General features: G+C 46.5%; 1 protein-coding gene across 2 annotated transcripts in view; it reads right to left on the bottom strand.

Annotated features, from left to right (window-relative positions):
- The window catches only part of FSTL4 (follistatin like 4), a 425,558-nt gene that overhangs the window by 296,505 nt on the left and 116,300 nt on the right, over positions 1–12,753 (bottom strand). The gene's annotated exons all lie outside the window — the stretch shown is intronic.

The raw sequence follows: 12,753 nt of genomic DNA, 5'->3' as shown, positions 1-12,753 counted from the left end.
GGCTTATACAAATACTACTCTGATTTCTAAAGGAAAGGAGTCAAATTTCTCACAGATAACCAGTAAGCAGTTCAGCCATTTTCTCTCTCATTTGCTCCGATATTCTAACAAGCTCCATTCTTTTTAGGTCTCTCCAATGGACTACCATTATGTTGGGCATTTACTTATGCCTGCTAATCTGTGTTCAATGTTCAGTGATTTTCATACAACTCATTTAATCCTCCTAGCAAACCTGGGGAGAGAGGGTATCACTATGTTCCCAATTTACAAATAAAAAAACTGAGGCTGGAGAGCACACGCGGCTTGCCCAAGGCCACGAGAGTTGCAAATCAAACTGTGGTGTGTGATTCCCAAAACACCACTCTTAAAGGACTCACAGTACTTCTCAAGGAGGCACAGGGAGGAAATGACCCTTTAATGTTTTGTCTCTTTTCTTAGACAACAACCTGCTGAAATATTAATTGGTTTGAGCAGCAACTTTTTTGAAAGCATCTTCTTCAAACTTTATCTTCAAAACTCTGCAAAAACAAAAAAAGTTTTTTTTCTTTTCCTGAGAAGTGCCAATTTTCAAGAGAATTCAGACAGAAATTTGCCCAAATAATTAATAACTCTGTCTTAGGCACTGAGGCATATCTCTTGTTGGGGACACTTTAGGTCACTTTATGCTTCAATTACCAGAAAGTTCTCAGTGTCTGGCCAGTGTGGATTTGACAGTGATGACATCTGAGGTAGATGCCAATCATTAATGTCGGCCACACAAGTATCTCTTCCCGATTTTCACTGTGGTACACATCGTTGTGTGAGTGAGCTTTATTAGGAAGCAAATTGTGTTCTTCTGCTGAAGGTCCCCATTGAACCAAAAACCACTTTTGATGTTCTTCCAAGATATTACTAATGAAAAATGTGTGGGAATGAGCCACATAACCAATTCCCTGATTTTTTTTCTCTTAATAAAATGTATGCTGCATAAAGCCCACATTGAGGCCCCATTTGGGTTCAGGCTCACTTGGCTACCTTCATCGTCACGATTTATGGTGTGACTGTACACACAAACAGGCTAAAAATATCTTGACTGCTCATCTGAAATTCTAACTGTATTGGTGAGCAAGGCATCTGTCTCTGGACTGCTTCCATAACCCACTCGGGTTCAGACCACAGGAAGGAGCATCCGTAACTGTGGTAACAGGCGGGGATAAATAATACATTTTCAGGAGAAAGCCTCATTTTGCTGCAGTTGTTAGAATGCATTCCCCATATTACAGGCTTGCAAATTTAATCTTAATTTCTTCTGTGAGTTTCTCTCTAAGATTCTCCATTGATCCCCTGAGACAAGAAAATATGTAGTTTATCATCTGCCTGATCAACAATAGCTGAGTTGCTCCAAGTTGCCTCATCCTTTTCCGTCCATCGGATCAGGACAAGATTTTAATTTTTCATGAAGAGCAAAACTGTAGCTTTCTACATGGCCAGATAACTGGGGTAATTTTCTCACATACACAAATGCAGTTTCAGCTTGGGGCTACTGAGGCCTCTGCACTGACCTGGATTGCTGAATGGAAAGGAGGGTGCCTTGTTAGGCAGGAGAGGTGGCAGAGGGAAGCAGGGACCCCACAAAGTATGGAGAGAAGCCACCCCATCCACAGGAATGTCTCAGTCCCTAACGCAGACAGATAAAAATGATTTCTCACCTCTCAAATCTTTGAACATTTTCCATATAATGTGAAATTTATTTGGATAATTCTTTAAGTAAAATAGAAATTTCTAATGCTGGGGAGAAACTGAGGGAAGTTTAAATAAAATGAAAAAGCAGAAAAAGTTTAAAGTGCTTACTACATGTCTCCACATTATCTTATTTGATTTCCTTCCCAGCACTCATCACTACCTAACACTCACCGACCTTTATCTGCTCACTTGCTGCCTGCCTCCCTCCACTAGCGTGACAATCCATGAAGGCATGGACCATGTGCATCTGACTTGCTGCAGGGCTCCCAGGGCTGAGCCCAGTGCTGGGCACACAAAAGGAGTAAATAGGTGTCGGTTTCAATCAGTGAGCCAAGGAGAAGCCACCAGCCCTGGGCCAGCGAGGCTCCACTGATGATGTCCATACCAAGGCCATATGACTTCTCTAGGATGCAGTTCTTTTTCCATCTAAAGAGGGTAATACAATAGCCAAAAAGTAGAAGTAACCAAGATGTTCATCATCCGATCAATGGATGCACAAAATGTGGCACGTGTGATGGAATATGATCCAGCAACCCAAATACACGTGACAACATGGAGGAACCTCAGGAACACTGCACCCGGTAGAGAAAGTCAGAAACAAAGTGCTGCATCGTATACGAGTCCATGCGACACATGCCCCGAAGAGGCAGGAGAACAGTGAAAAAAAGTGAGCTAGGGATTGCCTACGGCTGGGGTGGGCATGGGGGTGCCTGTATATTGGCATGAAGTTTCCATTGTGGGTGATGAAAATGTTCTAAAATTAGATTGTTAGTGACCAACTAATTTTAGATAATTCTGTAAATAGACCAAAAATCATTGACTTGTACATAAAATGGATGAGTTTTATGGCATGTAAATTATATCACAATAAAGCTGTTAGAAAATGAAATACTATCTTAATGCCATAAGCTTTTTTCCTGTGATCTTTGGGAAATGCATAGCAGTGTGGCTAATGTGTCTTGTATCTGTTTAAACAAAATAAATTGAATAAAAACTCCAAAAAATTAGAGAAGAGGGGGACACTCTACCCTCCCTATAAGGATCCAGTAGGACAATATTTGTGACCCAGGACCTAACACCAAGTGCAAGGGAGAAAGGCTGATGTGGAACCCCAGGTAAAGTTGACCCTGCTGGTCATACCACCCTTGAACACAGCAGACAGATGGAGAGGGACTCACAGGCTGGAGTCAGACTGCCCGGGTTTGAATCTCAGCTTGACTACCAACTGGCCTGATGATCTTGGGCAAATTACTTCACCTCTGTAAGCCTCAGTTTCCTCATCTGCAAAATTGGGACCATAATACTAAGACTTTCACCGTCAGGTTGGTTCCTGGTGCAGAATAAGCCCTTTGTAAATATTTGCCATGACTACTACTTGAATTTCTCACAGAAACCAAGGAGCTTAAAATGCCACCAAAGTGCTTCATGGTTATGCCGTGGCAGCGAAGGGGAGAGGCGTGGGGATAAGTGACCTCTGGAACAGCACACACAGCTTTCAAAGTCACTAATGCCTTAAGGGGACATTCTCCGATTCAACCCCAGCCACTCCTTGTCCTGGTTATATTTGACTTGGATGAATGGTAAGCCCGTTCTACTTGTGGGCCCATCTCCTGGAAAGGGGGTGACAGAGCCCTGGTGTGGAAGTGGTTAGAGCCAGAGACTCCTCTGCCGCTATGTTTGCCACAGTATTCTCCCCAACAAGGCCTCTGGGCAGTCCCTATGCAATCTAACATCTAGCCCTTGAACCTCTGCTCCGGAGGCTGCCACCCCAGCCGAATTACCTTCTTCATGATCATGCAGAAATGCTTTAGTGGATGATAGTTCTTCTGTTTCTTTGTGAAGCAGAAACTTGATTTTTAAATGAGATCCCTCTAAAGCTTCACCTACCTTTCAGCAAAACTTCCAAGAAATGAGAAGCTCCTGACACCACACAGCAGGTGCCGCACATCACATTTACAGCCCTGTGTGTGGAGGGAGACAGGCCAGCCGTGACATAGCGGCAGTCCCAGTCATCTCAGACACCTCTGGAACCCAGGCTGTAAGGGACCGTGGCTGTTGGCCTAATAAGCCCTAACAAGCTAGCCTGGCTGGGGCTGTGCGCTGCGCTGTTTGCCAAGGATGTCCTGAGGTCAGTACATGTGACTCCATGAGCAGTGAGCCTGTGGCTCTCTGGCCCTGCGATGTTTAACTCTTGCTTGGAGTTAGTTTGGATGCAAATTTTATTTCTGAGATTGATCATTCAAGAGCTATCAAACGTTGGCCAGGCATGGTGTTTCATGTCTATAATCCCAGCACTTTGGGAGCTAATGCGGGTAGATCACTTGAGGCCAGGAGTTTGAGACCAGCCTGGCCAACATGGTAAAACCACATCTCTACTAAAAATACAAAAATCAGTTGGGCATGGTAGCATGCACCTATAGTTCCAGATACTTGGGAGGCTAAGGCAGGAGAATCACTTGAGGCTGGGAAGTGGAGGTTGCAGTGAGCCAAGATTGTGCCACTGCACTCCAGCCTGGGTGACAGTGAGACAGTCTCAAAAAAAAAAAAGCTCTTAAGAATTAATATGGAGGGAACTTGTCATAGGTAGTCAGCCACTCAGCTTGAAAGAACATTCCATTTATTTGTACATTAGATAAATGTTTATTGAGTGCTCACTATGTGCCAGGCTCTGGGCCACTGTCTGGGTTCACGAGGGTGAACAAGTCAGGCATAGCCCCTACCTACATGGAGCTTACAGTCTGATGAAGACGCCAATAGAGCAACCCAGAATTGACCCATCATCAAAAGGAAGAGGTCTGCTGCTGGGTATAGCAGCTCAAATGCAGTCATAATACAAAGGGCTGTAAATCTCCAACCCCTCTCTGTGCCATCTAAGAGGGCATTCATACTGCAACAAAAACCATGAGAGTCGGCAGAAAGTGCTGGGTCTAAACTTTGGGGAATTTATCTTGAGAAGGAGGGGAGGAGCAAGGGAAGTTGCCTCCAGTGTGGAAAAGGTAAACGTCTGAAGATGAACTGGGCTGTGGTCTGGCAATGTCTGCAGATGCAGTGCCAGTTTCACTAACAGCTAATGCTAACTGATGCAAAAATGTCCATATTGCAAAGGGAAGGTGGAATCCCAAGACTGTTAATGGAATATGCTCAGTATGGAAGGGAATGCCATGCAAATGTGTGTTTGAAAGAGAACGAGAATGCCAGATTGCAATGCCAAGAAAAATAAACCCAGTCTGATAATCCAGACTACCTTGGGCCAAAGAGCCAGATCTGAGCATTGCACAGGTGTCTGGCTGGCACTGCCCTAGCATCAATGCTGCAGAGCAACATTTACTACAAGCAACTGAGACAATAGGAGAGTCTGTTAAAAGTGATCAGGCTCCCGTGAAACATGACTGGCAAGGGTAGCGGCTGCCCAGGGGTTAGTCTGGACTCAGCCATGGTTGTTGCAGGCCCTCAAGAGTTCACAGAAATTGACTACTTCCAGAGAATGCTATAGGGCTAACAGAGGCTGACCCCTCACCTTGCCCATGGTACACTTCTCCCTGCCAGAGAACTAGCCAGGCTGCCCACAGCACAGCCTCACAGCTCCACAGTAGAAACACAGACCCCAGGGGCCCTAGCTATGGTGATAGTGAGCAGGTGACAGGGGCTGTCCCACCACAGCAAATGGCTGGCAGAGCGTATAGGTAAGGAGGTGTTGGTATGCATGGGAGTGGGGATCCCAAGGCCTCTCAGGGAGGGCAGAGGCTCTGGGATCCCTCAGCTGTGCAAATTGGCAGGAGGGAGGTTCAGAGAAAGCCCACAGGGAAGCTCTGCATTTCCTGGGAATGATGACTCTCGGGCCTCGCACTGATAATCCAGACTACCTTGGGCCAAACAGCCAGGCCTGAGCATTGAACAGGATCTTGCAGGCTGCCATGGAGCAAAGCCACCTTTGGAGAATGGTATGGTTTGGCTGTGTCCCCACCCAAATCTCATCTTGAATTGTAGTTCCCATCATCATCGTGTGTCATGGGAGGGGCCTAGTGGGAGGTAACTGAATCAGGGGGGCAGGTATTTCCCATGCTGTTCTCATGTTAGTCTCATGAGATCTGATGGTTTTACAAAGGGCAGTTCCCCTGCACACGCTCTCTTTCCTGCTGCCATGTAAGACATGCCTTTGCTCCTCCTTTGCCTTCCACTGTGATTGGGAGGCCTCCCCAGCCATGTGGAGCTGTGAGTCCATTAAACCTCTTTTTCTTTGTAAATTTCCCAGTCTTAGCAATATGAAAATGAGCTAATACAGAGACAGCACAAATGCCCAGCAAAAGGCGTGTGACTGAAGGCAGGCCTTGCCAGGGCTGCAAGTGTACATACCCCTACATGTGTGTGTACAGCAGGAGCCCTTCCAAGCACCCATCCCAATAAAACAGCTATGATAAGCTGGCTGAACCCTCTTTAAAGCCAGACCATTTAAGGCCACTGCAGTCCCCCATGGATGGGATAGTTATCGTCTATTCTTTCTCCACAGTCCACCCTCTGATCCTAGCTTCAGAGTTGCCTCATTATTTAGCCTGGAGGCCAAGGCCAGTTCATGAGCCAGCCTTTTCCTTTTGGTGCTTCAGAGTTTCTCATGATCAGTTTTTGTGGTTCAGCAAGGTGCATGTGGGGCATTTGTGGGAGACACCAGTAGGTCTCCAGGCAGGGGTTTGTGCAGGGGCAGAAGGTGCTGAGCAGGAAACAGAATCCTTTCCTTCTGCCAGTTCTGCTACACAGCTCACAGGCTTCCTCCTTGGCCCTCACCCAAGGCAAGGCCTTGCCCAGCATTCTGTACTACAGAGGTGCTGGCTATAAAGGCTCTCCTGCCTGTGGCTCCTCCCTGTGGCCTGCCAGGCCTCCCAGGGAGAATGTCCACTACTGCTGTCTTTCTCTGAACTCTTCTCTCCCTACCCCTACCTCAGATCTCCAGCTCTCCACATCCTGGCTCCAGACACCCAGCTGCCTTTCACTGCCCCGGTCCACCTTCCTCCAGATGCACCTCTGCCTAAGTAGCGGGTCCATGTAGATTCTCTGCCCCCCCTGGGTGTGGCACCTTTTTTGCTGCACAGCAGATGGGGCAATGTCCTCCTCTCCCAGGCATGAACTCCTGAAGCAAATGGAAGGTGGCTGCACAAGTGGTACCATCATCATCTCTGAGCCCTCTTTGCAGAACATTGAAGTAGAGGAAGAAAAAAGCTTTAAGTGGCGTTTCATGGAAAGGCCCTCTCACAAGAACTTTGACGATGACATTGGAAGACAGGCCACCTACACCAATAAAACCTTTTAAGAAACAGAGTTTAAAATCTCGTTTTTCTTCACTAGCCAAGAAGGAAGAATAGAAGATATCTACTAGCTTACATGGGAGAAAAGCTTTATTCTCTTACTTTTATAAGAACCATCATGTGTCAAAGAAAAATATGCTATTGTATAAGGTTCAAAACAGGTCATCTTAGAATTCTCATCCTGCCTTTGCCAAAACACAAAAAGAATTTCCCCTGTTTTCTAGACCTCCACTGCTTTATCTGCACTTGGTGGAAGCCCTTCCTACACGCTGCTCAGCAACATGGTCTACCGTCTCTTCAGTAACAACATAACACAGCGAAAAGAGCCTCGGGTCAGCAGTCAGGACACTTGAAATGCAGCCACACTTCTGCAACTGACGTCAGCATGAGGGCTTCATCTTTCCCTTCTGTAAATGGGGATTCCTTCCTTCTTACTTTGTATGGTTGTCATAGAATCGGTTGAGGTTGTGAATGTGATAGCTCAGAGCTATCTAAATGTAAGCACCTTGTGTTTATTAGGTAACAGTTTTTATTATTGCTGCAGGAAAGTTATCATGCAGTTCAAGCTCAGGCTCAATTCAGGCACGGTTTGAAGGGTAACTTCACCCAAAGAACTTTCTAGCTCTTCCCTTTTTTCTTTGTCAAGGATTTTAAAACATGAATATTACCCTTGACAGTAACATTTTGTTTTAAAAATGAAATATGCCTGCCCCAGGTAGCGCCAGTTCTCTGTCCAGAAAATAATTTCATCGGACATTGCAAGAGTTTCTTTCAATGGCCACAAAGAGGACCCTTCAGCAGCCCCTGCTGTAGAAAAATTTGTTCTCTTAAGCATGTGCTTCTGAACAACTAAGGAGGCAGAGTTCACATTCACAGCCAGCTCTTGGGAGCAGATGCTGAAGAATATCTGGCTGGAGACTCGTAGAGAAAGCAGGAGGGAACCCTTTATGGGCAGGTAATGGTGCTGCTTCCCATGCAGGCAAACCCTGCTGGTTCAGGCTAATTGGGAGGACGGCCAGCTTGTGTTGGCAACGGCTGAATTTGGGAACATTGAAAGTGAAAAGTAATTTAATTTCAGTATATGCAGCAACTCAAATTAGGCTAAGGAAGCATGGCCAGGACTTGCTGCTCAGCAGAGATCCTTTAAACCCACTTTAAGAGAGGTAAATGATTTATAATCGCACATTCCGAGTAAATATGCAAATAGCAGCAGCCACCACAGCTGCAAACAAGCTATTGTCCTAAGTGGGCTTCCAGGACAGGCAGGACGCACTCCTGCAGGCTGCAGCAGTGTTCAGGTCCTCAGCAAGCATGCTGGCCCTGGAAAACTCAGCCCAGTTGCTGGCTAAAGAGTCAAATACCATGCAGGACCAGGATTGAGTTGCTGAGGTTTGCCTCGAGAACCTGGGAGCATCTTACCCACCGTACATGGATATGTTTTGTTCCTGAGCCACAGTTATCAGAGGGACTACATCTCCATTACCTCAACACATTACTTGTCACAATGGGCTTCTTCCAGAAGACAAACTCTCCTTCAAGTGGCAAATTCCAGTTTTTTCTAGTCTGGACTATGGAACCTGTCTTTCTGTTGGTAAACGGGCATATTTCCAAGGGAGCAGGAAGTGTGAAGGACCAGCCCCTGGGAGAATAGCACTCATGCAAGATTGGCTCACACTCCTGAACATGTGGCCCTCATGGGATCATCCGTAAAACACAGGTTCATGGAGGAGAATGAGCAAGGTGTGGGCAGAGGGGCCTGAGAGACAGGGACAGAGACAGGATAGGGGGAAGGCAGGAGAGAGAGACCGAGAGCAAGAGACTGACACAGAGAGACACACTACGAGACTATCAGAGTGGGATACTCTCACACTCTGGGATACTCCCACGCGTCCTCAGGGACGACGAGGCGTGAGGGGAGGGGCGAAGCAGAGACCAAGAGAGGGCAAGGAAGAGAGATACACAGAGACAGTGAGAGACTGAAGGAGAGCGATGGAGAGTGGGAGAGAGAGGAGGAGAGAGAGAGGTGGGGGAGAGAAGGGAAAAGAGAGAGAGAGAGGAGAGAAGGAGGGGATTGATCCCTCTGAGGAATAGGAGAAAGGGACATAATTCCATCAGGCATTCCCTCTCCTGTTCTGTCCTTCATTTTCTTTAAAACTAGCTCAATCATCAACCACATCTGCAAACGCACTTGAGGAGATAAGTGGAAGAAAAACATATTTCCCTATGAAAAATCCATCACCCAACAAAAGTTACTTTCATCTCTTGTGCTAAGAAAGGCGACACGACCCCGGTGACCCTTTACAGTTGTGTTACTGCAAAAACCTAGAAACTGTCCCCTCTTCACCCTGCCAAACCCAGCTCCTGGTCTGAAGCAATGGCCTCACAGGTGCCAGTGATCCCAGAGCAGGGGCTGGCACTGGGTGGGTGAAGCAGGGAGGAGCTTTGAACCACACCTTCTTAGGCACTAACATACATATTGAAGCACCACAAAATAGAGCAAAGTAATGTTATCCCTATTTTACGTATGAGGAAATTGAGGCCCAGGGAGGATAACTTGCTCAAAGTTATGCAGCCAGTAGGGGAGAATCTGGGGCTCCCACATGATACATGACACTGGCAGGAGGCCCCTGATCCTGCCTTCTGAGAACTGCATACTCTTGCAGCACATGGCTTTGCCAAGGAGTCCCACTTACTTATGTTACCCTTGCTAGCAGCTGTGTCTTGGGGGAGCGGGTCTGATTCTGGAATCCCATACACCAATGAACTGTGTAGAAGGACCCTGTGAGCATATTGCTCAAGAAGACACTCTGATGTGGGTATTTTCCTCTCTGAGCACGTGGAAGGCCTGACACAGAGCTCCTGGTCTCACTGGCCAAGTCATGCCCTTACATCTCCCTGCACTTGGTGCATAGATCTGCGCCCCTCCCAGGGTGACTGGGTTCAGGATGATCACACACAGTAAAGAGCAGGTGTCTGTGAGGTATGTTGCTGCTTGGTATTCACTTCCTTCTGCAATCTGAGCTGTCACCATCTTTCCTTGCGGATGATGGAGCATGAGCCACTCTGAGGTTCAGCATCACTCATGAAGTCCCTGCATGTGCAATGACAGGGTCCTTATCTTGGTGAATTTTCTGCTGTCCATCAATCTCTATGACCTCAGGTGAGCTCCAGCCTCTGAGCCTCAGGCTTTCATTTATTAAAGGTAAAAGCCATACCCCATAGGGTTGTTGCCAGTGTTTCCTGAATTGATGTAAACTTTTCAGCATGGTGCCTGGTTGATGATGAGTCCTCTCTCTGTAAAGGAGAGTTGGCCATGGAAGGCTTCTCCCTATGCAGTGCTCTGATGTGTGGCTAGGACTGTGCTGAACTCACCATCTCAGATGGTGCTGACCACCCCCCACAACTGTCCCACTGAGCTCATTCCTGTCCTTCCACTGAGTCACAGCAAATGACTTATATGAGCACTTCATGACTGTCTCTGATCTGGCTCTAACTCTGCTGCTGAGGACACTTGGGCATGTCTCCCCACTGGTGTAGTCCTCTGTTTTGCCATCTCTAGAACCAAGCATAGATCATTAAGTGTGAAAGAGACCAACCAGTCCAACACCAGCCTTTTGGAGATGGGAAAATCGGCATTCAAAGAGGCAAGGGCTCACTACTAATACAATGATAGTGAAGGGTTCGCTACCTTTTAGACTTCTTCCTGAACAGCTGATGCTTTAAAGGACTGGAGCTCATATGGATATCTGCTACTATCTAGACATATTTAGCTAGTATTTTATAATTTTGATTTTTTTGTTGATATAATTATCCTGCATTGTTTAGAATTATTTTCAAAAAGAAAAGCCAAGAGAGCTAAAATAATCTTTGCGATGAGCTCTCTCTCCTTTTTTTTGAGATAGAATCTCAGTCTGTTGCCCGGGCAGGAGCACAGTACGCAATTTCAGCTCACTGCAACCTCCGCCTACTGGGTTCAAGCAATTCTCGTGTCTCAGCCTCCTGAGTAGCTGGGATTACAGGCGCCTGCCACCACACTGAGCCAATTTTTGTATTTTGGTAGAGAGGGGCTTTTGCCACTTTGGCTAGGCTGGTTTTGAACTCCTGACTCAAGTGATCTGTCCACCTCAGCTTCCCAAAGTGTTGGGATTACAGGCATGAGGAACTGTACCCAGCTAAGCTTTTTTTTTAATGGTAATAAATCTATACAGATTGATGATGGGGCGTGTCCTTTTATGTGTAGGGTAGAAATCATGTTTATCTCTAGATGAGAAATATGCTATTAAAAATGTAGATTTGCAAGAAAATTCCCAAACCATTGCCAATTTTTATTCTTGAAGAAAATGAAAACATGGCAGTAAGAACTTCTGTGGGGTGGGAGTGGGTATAAGGGGTGTTAGGCTGTGAATGAGCCATGTGTGCTTTAGAGGGCCATCCTAACCCCAATCTCATGGCCCCCAGGATGCACCTTCACTGCCTCTGGATGACTAATCTTGCTCTCTGGCATCTGGAGACTGCCCATGAGAAAGTCACAGAACCTGGGAACTCCAAAGCTCCTGCTGCAGGACCTACCTAAAAGCCATCTTGTCAACGCCCCTTTGGACAAAGGGTAGGGGCACTGGGAGGGGCCAGGTAGCAGGGGTTAGATAAGCACAATCAGTGCTATTGTACAGTTGACTCCTCCCTCTGGGTCCTATCCTGGCACAAAGTGCCACTAATGATCAGGCCCAGAAGTATCCAAAATTCTTAAGACAAATACCAAACTTTGGACCTCTGAAGTGATAGGGCAGCCCCTCAGGAGAACCCATTTCTCAGCTATTCTTACATGGGGAATCTGCCTGGCCTAGTCCACTGCAGAAACCTGGTTCCTGTTCAGAGACGTTCACAGCATTGAGTGCTGGAATGGGGCCACATGTCATGAGAAGCAAGGAGAACCTAGTCAGCTAAATAACATAATAATCCTATACATGTGGCAGTTTATGCAAGTGACTTCCATTGCCACCACCTAAAGCAGCACAGAGGGCCTCCATTTTGCTTTTCTTTTTTTTCTGTCACACTTCTATCCCAGAGGCTTCCATTTTTCAAGTGAGGAATGCTGGAGTGCCTTTGAGGTACCATGCAGAAGGTCCTGCTAGCAGATACTGCCTGTGACATTCAGGAGAACTTGGGGCTAAGACTCCTGAAATATTCTTAGAAGACATGCAAGGAGCCAGGCTCAGGGACCAATGCCAGTTCTAGTGGAGAAAACATTCCCTTTTAGCACACAGACAGCACACTGCTTCTGAGCAATGGATACATAATATGTCACCCCCAAAACAGCCCTAGTTTCTCCACTCCATGTGGACCAAGAGAGCTCCTTGACTCTACCTGTAGGGCCCTGTTGCCCTCCCTGGGTGGTGACAAAGGAGGGCACTTATCACTGACATTTGAACAGATGCCCATGCACATTAGTGAGATCAAAGGCCTATCTCTGCCCTGAAAGCCAGCCTCCAGCCTGAATGCTGCAACCAATGACATCGTCTTCTACAACTCATTCCTTTTGCCAGGAAATGCCAGTTTCCATGCTAACTTTGACTGCCAGGAAACATCTCATTCCAGGTCCTCAGTACAAGACATTTTCCTCCTTGTCAAATTAGTTTCTTGCCTTTATAAACTTAATTTTACCTGCCCTGGTTTATGTGTGTTTTCCTCATAAGTCTCCCGTCTTTGCTTCATTGATTTTTTTTTTTTTTAAATC

This window comes from Cebus imitator, unplaced genomic scaffold, assembly GCF_001604975.1.
Source record: "Cebus imitator isolate Cc_AM_T3 unplaced genomic scaffold, Cebus_imitator-1.0 Scaffold76, whole genome shotgun sequence".
NCBI lineage: Eukaryota > Metazoa > Chordata > Mammalia > Primates > Cebidae > Cebus > Cebus imitator.
This window is presented reverse-complemented; position numbering and strand designations above follow the sequence as displayed.